Below are 19,045 nucleotides of genomic sequence, written 5' to 3'. Positions count from 1 at the left end.
TTTAATATGGCGGTTACGCCCCCTGGCGACCATCTTTGAAATCTAAAAATATTTTCCACGATATTCTTTTGGCAACTTTAGTCATAAAATTTTTTACCGCAAGTCTCTACGACGAATAGTTTCCAAGATAATGCACTTTGCATTTTTATCTGGCCACCCTGTACAACACGAGCGCTTAACTGCAGCTTGCCTTGAACTTGGTGAGGGTGTTTTCGAAAACATTTTAAATTAGTGGAATTTTGTTTTTTTACTAGTATTTGTTTGTGTTGCTTTTAAAACAAAAAATCTTATAAAAAAACTGGTTCAGAATCGGATTAAAACGTATGGGTTGATTTATCTTATTTTGACCTTTGAACATGTTCCCAAAATATTTCCGTTTCCTCCCAAAACACCCTGTATATCTGATAAATAGTGTTGACTTTACCATAGTAAATCTTAATTGTTTTTTGAACAGTTTTGAAATAATAATCGGAAACCATTGATCACATCATGCACCGTAACGATATTTAAATTTTATGTATTCTTTTAAAAGAAATTATTAAATACAATTTTTAAAATATTGCTCTAGTGTCTCAAAACGACCCTACTATTTGAATGAACTTATATTAAGTAGCGTATAAAGTAGGTTTTGCAAACAACATTTGTTTGTAAACTAATAATAAGTTGAAACGTCAAAACCATAATTTAGAATGTAATTTAACTTTAACTTGATTCAAAAAGGCGTTTTTTTGCCCTGAGTATAAATATACAGGGTGGTTCAGTTCAAACGTCATTAATTTTAATATGTGATAGAGAATTGAAAAAGAAATAGACTTTCATCATACATTTCTTCTCAGAAATGTTTGATAACAAAGATATTAAACATTATCTTTCGTTTATTTATCATAACTTTTAAACTACCAGCTTAATTTTAATTAAATTTTGCATGCAGGTTATTGTAGTGAATTGTCAATTACTGACAAAGTCAATTTTTTAAAAAATTGCCAGTGGCGTAACATACGGAGGGATTTGGTTCTTTTTTGTCTCAAATCTGCAAGGGAAAACATATTTTTTTATATGAAGTCAACTGTTAGATTCTCCATTTAATTTGAAACGAAAAGTTACTCTTGCAAAATTATGATTTAAGGCACTGTTTTCAAAATATTTTACTTTAATTGTCCAGAAATACCTGCCAAAATGTTGCAAAAATTTGTAAAAAAAAGGAAATTGGGCTTGGATTTGTAAAAAAAGTTGAATATAAAAGATGATCAAAAGTTACCTTAAGTCATTATTTTATTTGTCAGGTTTAATTTAAGATTCAAGCCTAATTTTCTTTTTTTTAAGTTTTTGCAGCAGTTTTAACTGGCGTTTGTCTACAATTAAACTAAGATATTTTAAAAACAGTACCTTAAATCATCATTTTGCAAGAGTAACTTTTTTTTCCAAACTAAACGGAAAATCTAAAAGTTGACTTCATATAACAAAATATTTTTTCACCTTGCAGATTTGAGACAAAAAAGGACCAAGTCCCTCCGGATGTTACGCCACTGGAAATTTTATTAGAAATTGGCTTCATCAGTACCTAACCTGCATGCCAAATTTAATTAAAATTGAGCAGGTAGTTTAAAAGTTATGATAAATAAACAATTAATTATTCTTAACTTTAGCACCCTGAATCTTTGTTATCAAACATTTCTGAGAAAAATTTTATAATGAAAGTCTATTTCTTTTTAAATTCTCTATCACGTATTAAAATTAATGACGCTTAAACTGAACCACCCTGTATATACAATATCTTAGAGGTTAATCAAATAGGATTCATATTGATGCAAATTTAGTTTACTTTCAGATTACACCCCTATCATGTCGTTCTGCACTAAGCTGCGACAGATATGGACTTCGATATGAACTCGATTATTGCCATTGGCTTCTGGGAATGGTTAACGAAAACCCTTAATTTCTATACAGAATTCTTTGGACAGGCGAGTCTACTGTTAATAGCAATGGTGGGGTAAATCGCCATAATATACATTATTGGTTTTCATAAATCCCCACTGGAAGCAAGAAGTTCAGCATCAAGGATGCTGTAGTATAAATGTATGGTATGGTATAATAGGTGGCACAATTATAGGACCATATGTTTTTGACGAGGCACTAAGAGGTAATATCTAGAGTTCCTCAGAAACATATTGCCAATTTTATTGAGAGATGTAAATCTGGATCTTAGGCGGAATATGTTTCTGCAACTTAATGGTTGTCCAGTGCATTTTGCAAGAAATATGCGAGAACCCCTAATTGCAGCATACCCATTGCTGCATTTAGGTGTTAAATGCTGCATTACCATACTTGCTATACTCGATGTATAGAAAGAGGAAGCCTGTTTCTATGGCCAGCCAGGTCACCCCACTTGACCGTTTTAGATTTTTACCTCTGGGGAAGAGTAAAAGACCTCGTTTTTCGGACCAAGCCTACATTCAGAAAATATGATCCTCAGAATTTAAAATGCGATTCATGGTTTGCCTAGAGAGGAAATTGAATGTGTCGTCATCTCTACGAGGGAAAAATTGCAGCTACGCGTGAACATAGGGGCGCCCCGTTTGAAAATTTAGGACGACACTAGAACAATTTTTAAAAAAAGCGGTGCGAAATAATCTATTAATATAAATGTATTATATGAAAGAACGCCTCCTCATGGATTTTCGAAAAACTACTTATACTAAGTTTCTTTGTTTAAACGAACATTCATTTAAACACAAGTTTTCTCAATTCGACTAATGCAATAGTAATTTACGACGATTTTTGTAATTTTAATTTTTGAATGGTTACATTTTTTTTAATAACTTTAGTTTGAGTAGTTATATCTGAATGCGGTTTTTACCAATCTGTTTAGCTTTGTTCCCTGCTCTTAATAGCATAAAAAATATATATCGTTAACTTGAATAACGTAAATCCCCAAGTCAATGCCCCTATCGCATTTTAGCGAAAGCTACAGTAATATTTTTTTGATATAAAAATAAAGCAGTAAAGAGACTTTTAACCAAAACTTATTTAACCCATTAGTGCATGAAGTAGCATGGAATAAGAAGCACATAAGTTTTTTATTAAACATTTGTTTAGTGTACTTGAAATAAGCAGGCAAATGTGGAAAAAAAACAAGAAATGTATTCATTTGAAAAAAAGAACAGTCCCTTATGAGGGACATTGTGCTAAAAATAACAAAATAAAAATTCTGATAATCAAAAAAAAATGTATTCTTTGATATGCCTATTTAGTGTGATAAGCCTTGAAACATATTTGGGGTGTAAGCCCGCATTACATTTTATGCAAACAAAATTTCCTTTTTTTTTTGCAAAATGCACACCTTCGATCAGTCTCAGAATATTCCACCAAATGATTGAAATTATCAAATCTAACATCCAGCGGTAAGGTTGGTCTTAGTTTCCCTTTTACAGACTTTACGCCATATGAAATGCCGCAAAGCTATGTTTCTTCGAAATATAAAATTGGCCACCACCATTTTCTTTGTGTTATTCAGGCCCTATAGTTGGCATCCATGTTGTCTAATTTATCTACCCCACCCATCCCTCTATTATAATTATATATTATGCCTGGCTGTGGAAAATTTACCTTAGATTTAGTTTCTCTGCAGTAACGTGGAGCTGTTGTGTTTGCAGATACGTCAAAATTTGAAGCAGCTGCTACAACTTTGTTCCTTCCATTGAACAACTACAACATCTTGACATGCAGACTTATGACAGGAGCCTTTTTTTTCAGTTTTCCAATCTTGCTTTGACCTTAGTGGGCTATTTTCTACACGATTTTCACGTAAAGTACCTGTATAAATATTTCACAATCAATATGCGCTCTTCTATTATTTCACGCACATGTTTAAAATTTCGAATATGTGATAACTTGTATTCTGTAGTGAATTGCAAATACAAATTTTGTATTGTTCAGACATACTTAAGACCCTAACGTACCATAACATCACTGTACGTTATTTTAAGAAAATTGAGTTTTCTTTTATAAACTTTAATTTTTATTCCTTTTCTATAATAAAAACCGCTTAAAAGGTTCTATGAGTCAAGTTAATTCTTCAGAATATTGGCGCGACTTTTAAAATTGACATAAATAGTGGTAAATAAATATTTCAAGTAGTCTTAAATTATCGTGTTTAGTGTGTACGTGTATAATAAATCGGTTAACTATTTTTGTGCATTGAATGTTATAATTTACACCTTAACGGTAAAAAGGCTACAATTTGAAAACATACCTGACCTCACTACAACTGGTTTTTAAAGTTGCAAAATCAAATGTCTGAGGGTTATTCTGCAGTTTCAGCTGTGCCTCAGGGTAGTAATTTGAGGCCGTTGCTCTTTTGAATTCCTATTGATAGCCATCCAAGGGTGGTAAAACACTGGGAAAGTCTACTTTTTGTTGATGACCTTAAGATCTAGAAGTTCCAAGAAGATAAAAACCTTGTAGAAAATTGCTTTTAGCAAAATCGATATCAAATTTACTTATTTCATAAATAATAAATTATCAATTAACAAAACAGAGGTAAAGGATCTGAAAGTTTTTTTTCAAAGTAATATAAAATTCAGTAGTCATTTTGAGATATTACTACTAAAGTGTATGGTGCACTTGGTATTGGTATAAGGAATTCAAGGAACTTCACATGTTATCTTTATGTTAACATAGGTAATGTTTACTTGTACATAGTTTTGTATAAAACCATGCTAAAGGACTTTAATATTTAAACTTTAGAAATAAGGAGAAAAACTAAATTTTTCAGAGTCGAATAGAGGCCTACCAGATGAGAACAGTGATCTTATACCGGGTAGTGCGTCGCCGGGCGGAAGATAGAAAATCCCATGTAAATTTTAGAGAAGTCATTTATTGGCTTCTCTGTACATTTTACATAAAAAATGTAAGATAACTTTTTGAAGAGACCAATCTGGCAAACCCTCGTGCAAAGTTTCAAATAATTTTAATAAGCGAATCTTGAAGTATTGAATGAAATGTAATTGCCAATGCCAAATTACCAAATTTTCGGTTCAGGTAAAACCAGACACCAGCCACCAGCAAACAATTTGTTATAAGGCTTTGTCAAATCTGACATACAGCCGAATACAAGAAATGTTATTTTTTTTGTTTTATCAATCTCACAACCATACATTCAAGTAAGACTTAATTATGACTATTATTTATTAAGTAATTATTTATTAACTTAATTATGGCTATTTTTTCATCGATTGAATAATTCATACTTGTTTTCAAATATCAACTGTCACTAATTTATTGTCACTTTTCCTCACGTCAGTGACAATATTCATTTTACTGGTTTTACCTGAACCGAAAATTTGCAAATTTAGCAATTACATTTAATTAAATAATTTAAGATTCGCTTATTAAAATTTTTTGAAGTATAATACATATTTACTTGAAGTATAATAGATATTTTTTATATACACAGGAGCTGAGAATTAATCAATTGATCTCTGAGCTCGTTTCTTCTTTTCAATATACTACCTCATTTTATTATAGATAATAAACTTGAAAACAATGAGAAAAGCCTAATTTTAAAAAAATTTAAATTTCTTAGGTTGATGTTAATACATGCTTTTTTAATGAAATTTAATTAATAATGTTGCAAGCATTCCAAACATTAAAAGAAATAATGGTGATGTCATTTGAAAAAAAAGTTTAGAGGTGATTTTTAGGGGATCACTTGTCGGGGGTAGTGTTTATAAGTAATTTTGGGTATACATTTTCTTTTAAAAAATTATACTTTAAAATAAAAAAGTTTCAGCCTGTGACGTTGAAAGTGGAACACCCTGTATAAATTGAGTTTCCTATAAAGAAAATACATATTAAAATAATTATTATTGAGTCTTAATTTCTTTGAAATGTCTTTTTTGTTCTTGAATGGCTGAAGAGCTTCTATCTTTCTTCAAGATTCATTGTATTTAGGTCCAGCGTAGGGAGATTCAATATGTTTCTTTTATCATGAAAGTGAAAACTTAAATTTAATGTTGAGTGATATGTCATTCATAGTTAAGTTGACTTGGTTTATAAGTCCTTGAGATGAATGGCTTGATTTGGATAATGCATTCATTGGTAGTTCCTACCAAATAAGAACTATGAAGTAAAGACATTGTCTTTGAAAATTGGGCATGACACTGGAGCATTCAATTGGCCTGGAATGGATATCAACCATTTTCCATCTATAATTCTAGTAACTTGAATATCTTGGAGTTCTATGCAAAAAGGGCGACACATTGTAGCATTATGCAGACAGTATGAGCATTTTTACATAAATACTCATAGAGTTGTAGTTCGGCAGATAATTTATCCATATTAGAATACTTTCTATCGCTAACCACAACTAAACACAACACTAACTGGTCAGTTTACACTTGATAATGGTTGGAGATACTTACCAACCAAAACGTCGTGTTACATTAAATAAATAAGACAATGCAAATTCGACAAGATGTTTTCACTGTAGCATTGTCTGCCACCTTCAAAAACAGCTTTTTGGTAATTATTAAAATTGCAGAGCTCTGAAATAAATAAGTTGGCAAAGACAGATATACAGTATCTTCTAGTGAATTAAAAATTAGTTTTTGTTATAGGGTTAATACTTGGTATCTGTTTGCTAATACTATTACAGGCCTACTTTTACTAATTTCATTATTATACTGTTCCATAAGTTTTATAATGATAGAAGTTGTTTATTTGATATAATAAATATTATGACTTAGAATAAGGCAAGAAAAAAGCAAATACATATACTCTCAAAAGTGTTATAGGGTCCGGTAAAGTTAAAGGGACGTCTAAAAACCGATTTTTTTTTGAAAATTTTTACATAGAATGTTGAGTGTGGTCAAAATATTGATAAAAAAGTGAGGATGATTGGAAAAAATACAAAATTTTGGAAATTATGAAGGTTTTTCTACATACGTTAAATACGTAACTATTGCCGGCTTGCACAAGGTTTTTTAGCTCTTGATTTTGCTATAATTGAAAAATATATATATTGGGGCAATTTTGGAACTTTTTGGGTGCTAAAATTGTAAATTTATAGAATTCTCTATCACTTTGTACCACTATAATTACATATTTTGTAATTTACACACACGAAATATAAAACAATAACCTTATTGACGAAAATGGGAGTGGCTTCACTACGTCCCCAGTAGCATTTTTTGGTTTTGCCTGGAACACTTTTTAGTTGGATGGGTTGGCTGTGGACTCAATTTTAGATAACAAAGGCATATTATACCTAGTTAGATTTTACATTACATGAACAAAATACATTTATCAGGTGTTAAGAAATAGGTATTATTTATTTAAATTATTTGATATTTTATGTAATTTTATATATAATAAATAAACATTTTGAAAAAAAAAACATAATTTAAGATATTTAATTATTAATAAGTAAATAATAACGATGAGGTTTAATGTACATTAACTTATAGTCAAAACAATAAATATCTTTAAATTCATTATAGGCATAAGGCATAGGAATTATAGGCACAAACACGCGGGGCTCCCGCCCGCGTGTTTGTGCCTATAATTCCCATTTTCTAACTATTATCCCATTCCCTAAGTAGGGCTCAAATGACTACCCAACCCACTATTTAGCGCCAACCCAAGGTTCCAATCCCTTTTTGCAATGCCAACTCCACATGTGCGCCAACCACACAGTCCCATGTGCGCACACGGGGCTACCGCCCCATGTGCGCCCGCCTTGTATGCGCACACGGGGCTACCGCCCCGTGTGCATATTTTATGATTATATAAATAAACAAATGTCAAATACCTACCTATAATGAGACAGGACAGAAAATTACGATAATTGTACTAGTACAGTAGCCACTCCCAATAAATATGTGACATTTTGACAGTTTTTTTATTTATGAATAAATCCGTATTTGCATATTTAATATTCCTGATTTGCGTGTGGAAATTTGTGTTTATCACCTAAAGAAGTGATGTAAATCCTTCTAAGTTGCAGAATTTTGTTACTTAAGGCTTTAAATTTAAATTAATAGCATATATAATGGTCAACGTGATGCCTAGTCGCAAATAGAGTGTAGTTAAGCCGGGTGTAATTGTGAATCATACGTAAGTAGAAAATCCTTTATAATTTTTAAAATTTTGCATTTTTTTATTTCATCCTCACTTTTTTATCAATAAAATGTTCAAACTCAACATTCTATGTAAAAATTTTCAAAAAAAAATCGTTTTTTAGACGTCCCTTTAACTTTAACGGACCCGTGTTATAAACTATATAATTAAATTTCTAATTAAGAGAAACAGGGATATACATTTCTTATAGGGGTAAGTGATTGCTCCCTTACCCGATTTATTCAGCAAGTGTCAAACATTAAATCAGAAACATTTTAACTTACGCTATTTTAAATCAAATACATGGGTCCTTCTTACATGGATCCCTTTCGCCATTGCTGCCTCCTTATTCAGGAAGAGAGTTGAAATCTTATCTACCAGCCCTATGCACGCCACTTTCTATCTTGCCGTCTTCCATGGGTGTGTACACGATATGCTGGAATTGTAAAAGGGTCTTTTTTGGAATTTCACACTTATTTTCTGACCATCGCCTACAACGTAAAAGAAAAAGAATAGAAGTAATGACTAATGGTTAGTATTCAAGGCTTCAAGAGCCTTGCCGCCTTCTCACATTTAACACTGTTGTTACTGACAGCTGCCAATGTTGTCTGTCAATACCAAGTGTCAAACGAAAAGAAAACAAACTAATGCTTCATCCAGATGTTAAAGATATCGACGCTACCGGTCGATATTCATTTGGGATTCATTCTTCATTCCCTCGAAGTATCGTATACTTTTGTATACAAATCGTGTTATCGTGAGCTACGTATTACCCAAAATAATGGCAACACCGCTTGGTTGCGGCTTGCAGGCGGCGGAATTTTTCGTTTTTATTTTTTGAACCCGGAGTCAGCAGACCTCACTTTGTAGTGTTACTGCACGTTGCATTAATAATTTTTGAGCCTTATTTTCGTGTTTTTTTTTCACTATGGCTGTTTATACCCCTCCCGAAAGAGTTCAACTAATTAAATGGTTTTATGGAGACAATTCGGCAGTAAAATGTAGAGATTTGTTTTCAGTGACATTTGAGAATAGACCGATTCCTTGTGCAAAAACGGTTTTAAATGTGGTTACAAATGTTTTTAAACATCTTTTTGTCTTCAAGATTGTAAAAAATGCCACACAAAACGTCAAGAACCACCTGTTGAAGTGGTCCAGGATATAGAACGGCGGGAAGAAATGGTTTGCAGTACCTTAGAACTTGATTCGAGACGGTCCACTAGAAGTGTTGGAGAGGAACTGGGAATGAGCAATAAAACTGTTGCTCGTATCGGGAAAAAATACGGGTACAAATGTTTCAAGCATTCAAAAACTCAGGAAATATTTTTTGAAGACCAGTGGTGAAGAATGGAATTTTGGGAAACCATGATGGAAAAGGCAAATGAAAACAAATATTTTTTAATAATCCTTCCATTGTTCGTTATTGGTCTCAGGAAAATGAGCACAGAAGTTTTCAGTTTTGTACCTAGTATCCTCAGAAATTGAATGTTTGGGCAGGTATTTTGGGCGACAATGTTATAGGGCCATTTTTTATTGATGGCACTTTAAACGCCCAAAAGTGCCTTGAGTTGCTGCAAAAACAAGTTCTTCCTGCCATTCAAAACCTACCTGATGTAGACCTGGGATCGGTTTATTTTCAGCAAGATGGCTGTCCTGCTCATAACGCGGCTAGGGTAAAAGAATTTTTAGCAAATACTTTTCCTAACCGTCTTATTAGTGGGACTGGCGATATTAAATGGCCTCCAGATTTGTCTCCAAATGACTTTTATCTGTGGGGTTACCTTAAGCAGACCATTTACAAGCATGAATTTAGTAGGCCAACAAATTTAGAGGAGTTGCGAAATAAAATTGTCGAAGGTGCCAATTCCATCAGGTAATGGAACGTGCCAATTCCATTACCTGAAACTCTTTTGGAGGTGCGAAATAGCTTTTATGATAGGTTAAGTTTTTGTTTAGCGAAAGAAGACGGTTTATTTAAGCCTTTTATTTAAAAAATGATATGTTGTTAAGTTTGTTTATTAGAGTTTTATTTATGATTTTTTATTATATTTTTATCAGAGTTGATATTTTATTTTTTATTAGAATAACGCTTTAATTTTCATTATGCAAAACACAGCATATTAAACATTTTAAGATTACAATTCTATGCGGGTTTTACACATTGTCATGTCTGTAAAACCCGCATTAGAATAAATATTTTAAAAATGCCTGGATTTTCGCGTAATATTTTGGGACATTTTGTCGCCAAACGACGCAGCTCCACGAAAGTCAAATATTTACTAATCCCCATAGAGTAATTAAAAGTATGATTTAATATTCATTTCTCTATGCTAATCCCGTCCTCGGGCCTGCCGGGGCGGTGCTCTGTCGCAGGCACTCGTACACGCGCGACGTTGCAAAATTTCGCCTCTATGCGGTTTCCTATAAGTAACGAACGAAAACACGCTCTATATATATGTTACCGCTAATATCCATCGCTAATATGCATAACAGCTACACATATTGGGAATTATTCGTAAATACTAAAACCGTTTTATCGATACCTACTAAAATCACTTAGATTCAATTAGAAATTAAATATTTTATAATTATTATAGATTTCTTAAAAAGTTTTTATTGTTGTACGTTTATGGCCACGGTTGCTCCTGATTTGATGTTATGACATAGTATATAAGTGAACTATACATTATATGAGTGAACTTGTGAACAGATCGGCTTAAATCGCCTTTTTTTCATGGTGCGGGAAAACAGCACAAGTTTTTACTATCGCAATGGTCCACAAAAATACTCAAATACGTCTTTTTTCAGCCAAACACTATAGAACAGATAGAAAAAATAAAACTTCACAAATGCCGTGTTACCATTTCAAATTTTTTGAAACGGTTTTAGGAATAAGAATGTTAATAACTTTTTTTGCTTTCAAGACCTTATTTTTGAGCTTAGAATAACATATATCTATTTCTACTTTTTATTTTTAACCCAAAATCTAACATCAATAAATAATTATTATTATATGTGGAGGAAATTATGTGTGAGACTTCCTTCTCGTCTGGAGCTGCTTACGTAATCGTTAAGTACGATTCGTACTTATTAGTAAATAGCATATTTGGTGCAAATATTTAATTAGGACTTTGACAGTGTTGTGGTTTTCACATCTTGTGTTAATTATAGCAGAAAATTTCCTCTTTTGAAAATGCGTGTAAGCTTGACAACAGAGAATCGATGAATATGCTTGGAAACAAAACACCTTCCTTGCCCCTGTGCATATGTATTTTGTAAAACAACTCTGACAAATTCTAAGATTTGATATTATAATTGCAACAGAAGTAACTCGAAAGGTAAAATTTAAAAATATATAAGGCGAACTAAATCGGCCCACTTATATTAATTATTATTATATAAGTGGTATAATTATTAATATTATTAATTATTAACAAAATTGACATCATGGACAAAATTACTACAATGATCGTTTTAAAAACCTATTTGTTTTTGTATTAAGAAGATTTGTTTATTGTAGGTTTTACTGGAAAGTATTTAAAAAGATATTACAAAAACTGGAGGGAGCATAAAAATGCATGGAACTTGTCCATCTCACATTATAGCAACTTTTATTGAAAGTGGTAAGTTTAAAAAATATTGTACACAGTGGCGGACTTACCGTAAAGAAGATATAGTCTATGGCCTAGGGCGGAAAAATTCAAGGCAAATTAAGTGTAAAAAAAGTATTTTTTGCATTGCATTAACTTGTTTGTTTCAACTTTCTATTTTAAAGTGTACTACTGAAAGATCATGTTCTGCCTTGAAACATGCTTAAAACTATCATTGATCTTCATTGAGGAAGGAAAACTATTCAGTTGTTGATAGTAGTCAGAGTTGTTTCTGTTAATACATTGAGAATATTATCGTGATTCTGCAGTTAAAATATCAAGACGCAAAAATCTGTAAATGTGAGTGTTGGTGGTTGGCTTAGCTGTAATAATTTAAATAAAATAAATGAGATTCTTAGCATTGTTTTTCTTCATTAAGGTTTGTAACCCAATTAATCAACAATATTATTGATTAAGCACTCACGCCGCCAATATTCGTTATCATTGTCTGATGGCGGATTACTTCTATGTGTTTGCTTGTGAGCAAGACGTGGAACCGACATTTCTATGTTCAAATCCATTGCAACAGCTCGCGCTTTTTAAACCATTTAATTACTCATCACTCTATCAGGAAACTCGTGGTCATTTCTGAGAATATCTTTGATATTTTAGATGTGTTCTCCCACCGAGATCATGTCGATCGATTTAGCTTGCAGTGCGCTAACTACTGGTTTTAAAACTGCTGAATATTTGGCTATTGTTTGTGGAGCAATAATAAACACTTGTTTTGTAACGGCTGAATGCAACTGATATGCAGATTTTCCGGTGGCATATATTTCCTCTACGGATAACGTTTCTAGAGATTTCTTAAGCTCTGGGAAATTTTGAGAAAACTTTCTGATTGATTTGTATTTTTCGGATCATCTCGTCTCACACATGCGTGATAGGTTTGGAGCGTAATTTCGACGTGGAGACGATTCTCTGAAAAACTTTATAACATCTTTTACAGTGGCGAAAGTATTTCTAATTTCTGGCATTTCGTTCGCATCATTCACAACAAGGTTAAGTTTGTGACTTGAAAAATAAAAATATAAAGCACGAGGATATTTTTTTCTCAAAATGGCTTGTACGCCACCCTCTTTCCCAGCCATTGTAAAACAGCCATCGAATTCACATCTTTCGCAATCTTTGATTGGGAGGTTAGAACTAATCAAGAAATTGTCAATTGCTTTAATCAAGAAATTGTCAATTGCTTTAATCAAGAAATTGTCAATTGCTTCGGCAATTGCTGAAGCATTTTGTGCTTTTAGTTCAATGAACTCTACAAATTCTTCTCTGATTTTCCTTTTGCTTTCGTCGTATAATCGCACCTCTATTGACAGCTGTTCTTTCCCAGCTAGGTCTGCTGTTTCATCAGCTAAGACTGAGTAAGCCATGGTCTTCTGAACCTCACTTATTATATTCTCCTTAATAACTTCGTCACATAAATTTATCAATTCGTTTTGTATTTTTGGAGATGTGTACACTGTATTGCGACGGCACTTTCCTAGGTGACTCTTTAATTTATCATCCCCTGAATTGAATCTCAACTTCAATAAATCTACTAAAACACCCTCATCTGTTTGTTTTCTCCTAATAGGCATATCATGTGTACCGCAAAATTCTATACAAGAAATAATTGATAACAATATTAGTCTGTTTTGATCCATTGCTTTTTGGGGTCCACTTTGCAGTTAGATGTCTACAGGAACATTTTCAAGAAAATTTTTTGCATCATTTGTCTCTGTTAGATGAAGGTTGGTCGTTGCATACTTTCGGCAGTCTCCATGCATATTTTTGAACTTTATATGTGGCCTGACCATAAATGATCCCAAAATTCCTCCATGATGCACCATGGCTAATATATTCGAAGATTGATCCAACCAAGCATGATTAATTTTTTTTTCAAATGGCTTGCAAATTGCTTTATTTTCAAATCATTTTCAAAATCGTAATTTCTGGGCAGGATTTAAGGATTTTTTATCCAACTCCCTTTTCTTTTCCGTCGATACCTGGGTAGCCAACCCAACATGACGACCCAGATCATTTCCATGATATCCATCGTCCACTATAATTTCAGGATCGACGTTGATGTCATAAGTTTGTTGGGACGTCGATGGAGAAGAATAGTCGGCAACAGATATATAACAGCTTCTGGAGAATGTGACGCTTGTCCAATGTTAGCATGTAATGATCTTGACATTAAATGAGTAGTTTTATCATAGCTGTCATTTTCATCACTTCCACTGCTACTTTTCCGACATTTTTTTCTTTTTTCGCGTGTTGTCCGTAAAAAATGGATACACAAAATTACTATTACGGTGTTTAGGCATAGCATGAAAATACGAAAAAAAGAGATCAAAATAAATATAATAACATTACATTCAAATATCATTTACTTCGGACTTATCAGTTAAAGTAATATTGCTATATTCAAAATTTGTTAACTTTGTGGTTTGAATAAAGAAATCAAATAGTCATATTAGGTTTTGTTTTGTTTTGACTTACCCCTTTTGAAGAATTTCCTGATATCAATTTGACAAAGTAATATTTTCAGTATCAAATTGTTGCGCAGTAAACGTAAATTCGTGTCGGCGCAACTAAACTCTAAAACACTATGGCGCGTGAAATATTGGCTTGTATTAAGCTCCGAACTGAATTGCATTGTATTCGTTGTCTAGTCCCGTCGAATTGAATTGCCTTGCTCTGCCTCACGATCCCGCTTATATATTGAAATATTCCTGCTCTCGAAATACGTAGAAAATACTGACTCTCGACTCTATTTCCATCCTTGTCTCATACTTGCTCTCACTGCTTTTCCTTTCCAGCTAGAACGTTCTTCGTGGTATTGCTATTCAACAGAATAATGTTGCTCAAACTTTTTTCGTGACGAAACCCATTTAAAAAAATAAATTTTTAACGGAACCCTAGGCTCTAAACTAAAAGCAAAAGCAGTTATATGTGAATTGTTTATTAATAATCATACAAAAAAAGATAGATTCAGTAAGTAGTGAGTTAGTAAGCAAATGATAACACTAAGTTCATTCAATGCGAGGCATGTAATTGTTTTTTATTCCTCATCAACTGGGTAATGTCAGGCTTGATAGAAGAATGCTGAATTCGAATGTCTGGTTCGACATCCAGTCCATTGCGGTATTTTGTTTTTGTAACTGTATATGCTGAAAATCCCGTTTCACACAAATACGTTGTTGCGAACGGCAGAAGAACATTCAAAGCTTTTGTGGCAAATTGTGGATATTCATCACGAACCCTGCACCAAAAATCATTTAGTAAAACTGTTTTGAACAATGATTCCATGCTTGTATCCGATGTCATTTCTAGAAATGATTCATAGATCTGATTTGACATATTTTCAGGCTTCTGCATTTTGATAAAAAAGGGTTTTAAATCCATGGGTTTATTTTCAGTTTTGTATTCTGTTCTTCAGGAAAGTAAGATTCAAAAGTCCCTTGCAGATAATTGAGATATTGCACCAATCCAACAAATATTTTATTTTAAAATATTTCTGTAAGACTATGGTTGCTAAGCAACTAACTAGCAATAAAAAGCTTCCGATTTCTCTCTTACCAAAATAAGTAATCCAAAAATCTAATTTTCTTTTAAAGGCAGTTATTTTGTTGTTCGCATAACATAAAACTGTTGTCTGTTTTTCTTGTAGTGGCAGGTTTAATTGGTTAAGTTTTCCAAATATGTCTGCTAAAAATGCTAGTCTAGTCTAGAAAAGTTTCTAATTCTGTTCTTAGTTCAAAAAGCCTCCTCGAAATTTTACCCTGAGACAACCATCTCACTTTAGTATGGAGCAATAGTGTTTTATGATCGCTACCATAATGTTCACATAATATTGGGAACAATCGGGATTGTAGTGGACGTGACTTGACAAAATTTATTATTTTTACTGACTCATCAAGAACCAATTTTAGATTTGTTTGCATTTTCTTAACAGCGAGTGGTTGTCTACGCAGGATGCAGTGGCTGGAATTACAAATTGGCGCTTTCATTTTTATTCGTGATATTGCTCCTGCTGTTCTACCTGTCATTGCCTTGGCTCCATCGGTTCAAATATCAATGCAATCATTCCAATCGAGTTGGTTTTCTTCAAAAAATATGTTAATCGTGTTAAAAAATTCTTCTCCAGTTGTGTTAATAGGCAGCGATGCACATGAGCAAGTCTTCTTCGAGTGAATGTTTACATGGATATCGCACAATTACTAGCAAGATGGCCAATCCAGCGACATCAGTCGACTCATCCATTTGCAAGACGAATTTGTTATTTTGAAGCCGTGAAACCAGTTCTTGTTTTATGTTTGCTGAGATATCCCCAATTCGGCGCGTACCTGTATCGTTCGAAAGCGGCACTGTAGAAAGATGCTTTACAGATTTTTCGTCGAGCATACATTTTGTTATGTCTACCACATATGGTTTTATTAGCTTTTCAGCGATAGTGTGCACTTCTCCTGCTTGGGCACTGCGGTAACTAACCAAATGCGATGCCTCCGTGGCCTTTTCATTCACAGTCGGAGTCGCTTACGTCATAGTTTTTTGGCTTCTTAATAATTGTTCTTTTTTACATAGAAAAATTCTTTACTTTTGTTTTTGAAGTCGGGATGTACAGTTCCTAAATGTCGGCGCATCTTAGCAGGTACCATCGAACTATTAAGAAGGAGTTTGCTGCACAACATACAAAGAGGTGAGCCGTTAGAAACAACAAATCTGAGATTGTATGATTCGTCATACTTTCGTTTTTTCACCTTCAGTGTGTTATTAGATGTTTTACTACTTGAACTTGAAACCATAAAACTAGAACTTGACGCCGTCATATCATCTTGATTTGACGCATCATCCAAGCGAATCACATTTTTTGCAACACCTTTAAGCCAGCACTCCATTCTTCTTTAACACTAATTTGATTTGGTCAATTTTATAACAAATAGTATCTCTTGATGCAAGAAATACAAGATTTTACAACCACTACAAACAACAACAAGACAAGCAAACATAAAATACTGTGCACAATGTGAGTAAATTTTGTGGTACGTTGCTTGATTTATAAATTCTCCGCGCCAAACAATCCTCCTTTATATTATACCAGCAACCATCGAATTATCTCGAATTCCTCAGAAACTTCGGAGAACCAGATTTTCTCCGAAGTACGCGTGAGCACGAGAAACAGCGCGACGAACCGAGGTCATTCGATTGCTTATAGTCCGGGGGCGCATGGTGGCGTACGAGTAACGCTGTAACATAATGGTGTGTGCTATACTGGGGAATCCCACTCCTCCGGTATGGAGGGCTATTCCACGGATTCTGGGGGGGGGACAATCTACCATTACGGAACACAGAATCCAAGAAACTAAGTAGCACTAACACCGAACTATGTAGCCAAAGTATTGACGAAGATTAACCTGAACTACTACTAAGACTTGAAGACCTTGAATAACGCAGAAGATCAATAAGAAGAACATTTGATTCACCTGATGTTGTAAGGAGAGGTTCAAACGCATCGGCGAGTCGTTTTTTTACAAGAATAATGGATAAGAGCAAACGTACGGATGAATCGCTTACAGAAACATCTCCAGAACCCGAAAGAGAATGCCACAAGATGGAAGCACAACAAAGGATGCAATAAAATATTACAGAATTATTGCAAAACATAAACGAATTAGTAGAGTTCGGACGAGCAAATAAAAATGTCTACAAACAAGTAAAAGGGCTAGCACAGTCTATCAATCAAGCGGCCAGTAAAGTGGAAAGGGAACTCTACAAGAACTTTGATAGTTTCCTAATAAAAAAGGGAGAAGGTAGATGAAGGTACACAAACTTCAGTGTGGACTCAGCAAGGTGAAAGAGATCTACTTGACATAGGAAAACTAACATCTTACGATGTATGGAACACGGAACCTCAAAAGGACTGGAAGGACAGTGTTTATCTGAACACGGAAATAAAAGTAGGTAACCCCCTCAAAACAAAAGAGGCAACGGTTAAAGTCATTTTAGTATGTCCAAACGAATTAGAAATGTGTACGAGCATCCAGGCGCGCTGTTTAAAGAGCGATATCGAGAAATCATCGACACGGAAGCCAATTTTGAGGTGTACAACCGCACAGCAGTGAAGATCACAAGAATTCACAAATCAAAAGATCATTAGAATAAACCAGGGAAGTAGTGAGAAGGAACTTTGGGATCGTTTAATAGAACTGCGACCGGAAACTATAGATGATGATAAAGTGACAATCCATAAAATAGAAGGAATGGAAATTCACAGGCTTAAAAAAATGGTTGAGGCCATTTTTTATGGCCAAAATACATACGTAACCATCTATACAAACAATGAGAAAGACCTGCAGAAAGAAGAAAAAATAAAAGAAAACGACAGAAGGAGATGACAGAGAGGCACAACTGTCATAATCCTCGAGAAGGGCTACAACCCCTTTGAAGAGATTGCAAAAGAACTGAAAGCCAAATTAAGAGGCACAGTAAAAAGATAATTCAGAAAATGCTAGAGGCAAAAAGTGGCAGTGTTCTCTTGGTTACGGATAAAAACGATTAAGCAGTGAAATTCCTTAAGCAAAAAATAGAAGAAACTATGGAAAATATAAAAGTTAGGATAGCTGGATATAAGAACCAGCAAAACGTAATACTATACATCACAGGTCTGGATATAATATATAGTATATATATATATAGTATATGTTATAATATCTGAGACATGACGGTTTGCAGTCAACATGGTACAATCACAAACAGTTTGCACATTAATGTCTTAATTTGGCAATCAAAAATAAAGAACATTGTTACAAAACAATCGCATTTACACATCACGGAACCTCGCACGAAAATATTTTTGCCACCTCTCTGCGGTTTTAAAAACAATAATAAGTAACTTTAAAACGTGGAGAAAAATTATACTTATTAATAAATGTTCAATAGGTACTTAAGCTACTTCTTAAAAGTAAAATCTGCTCGACAGTCTTTCATATTTATAAATCTTTCCATTACTTTTTCATCAAAATTGTTTATTTCCATCACTAAATTTCTATTGATGGACATCATGGCTAGAGCATTAAGTTTTTCATTAAGCATAGTACTTCGCAGGAAGGTTTTTATTCGCTTACGGGTGGAAAAATTGCGCTCGGCCTCTGCAGTTGTCATTGGGGTCGTCACAATGATATTTAATAATTTTATTGTTTTAGCAAATGTTTCGCCAAGATTATTTTCTAAAATAAATGAAAGCAAGTTCATAGCTCCAATATTTTGTGAGAATCTGATCTTGAGTAAAT

The 19,045-nt window shown here is 33.5% G+C and overlaps 1 long non-coding RNA gene across 1 annotated transcript; it reads right to left on the bottom strand.

Moving 5' to 3' along the window:
- Nucleotides 1-3,346: 3,346 nt before the first annotated feature.
- LOC126749327 (uncharacterized) lies at nt 3,347-8,700 on the bottom strand. Its single transcript, XR_007665015.1, has 3 exons — nt 8,403-8,700; nt 4,253-4,432; nt 3,347-3,813 (listed from the first exon to the last, which is right to left on the bottom strand). It is a non-coding gene; the product is annotated as an uncharacterized LOC126749327 (long non-coding RNA).
- Nucleotides 8,701-19,045: the final 10,345 nt, after the last annotated feature.

The sequence above is a fragment of the Anthonomus grandis genome, chromosome 24, assembly GCF_022605725.1.
Source record: "Anthonomus grandis grandis chromosome 24, icAntGran1.3, whole genome shotgun sequence".
In the NCBI taxonomy this organism is placed as follows: Eukaryota; Metazoa; Arthropoda; class Insecta; order Coleoptera; family Curculionidae; genus Anthonomus; species Anthonomus grandis.
Note: the sequence above shows the minus strand (reverse complement) of the source record. Positions and strands in the feature narration are given on the sequence as shown.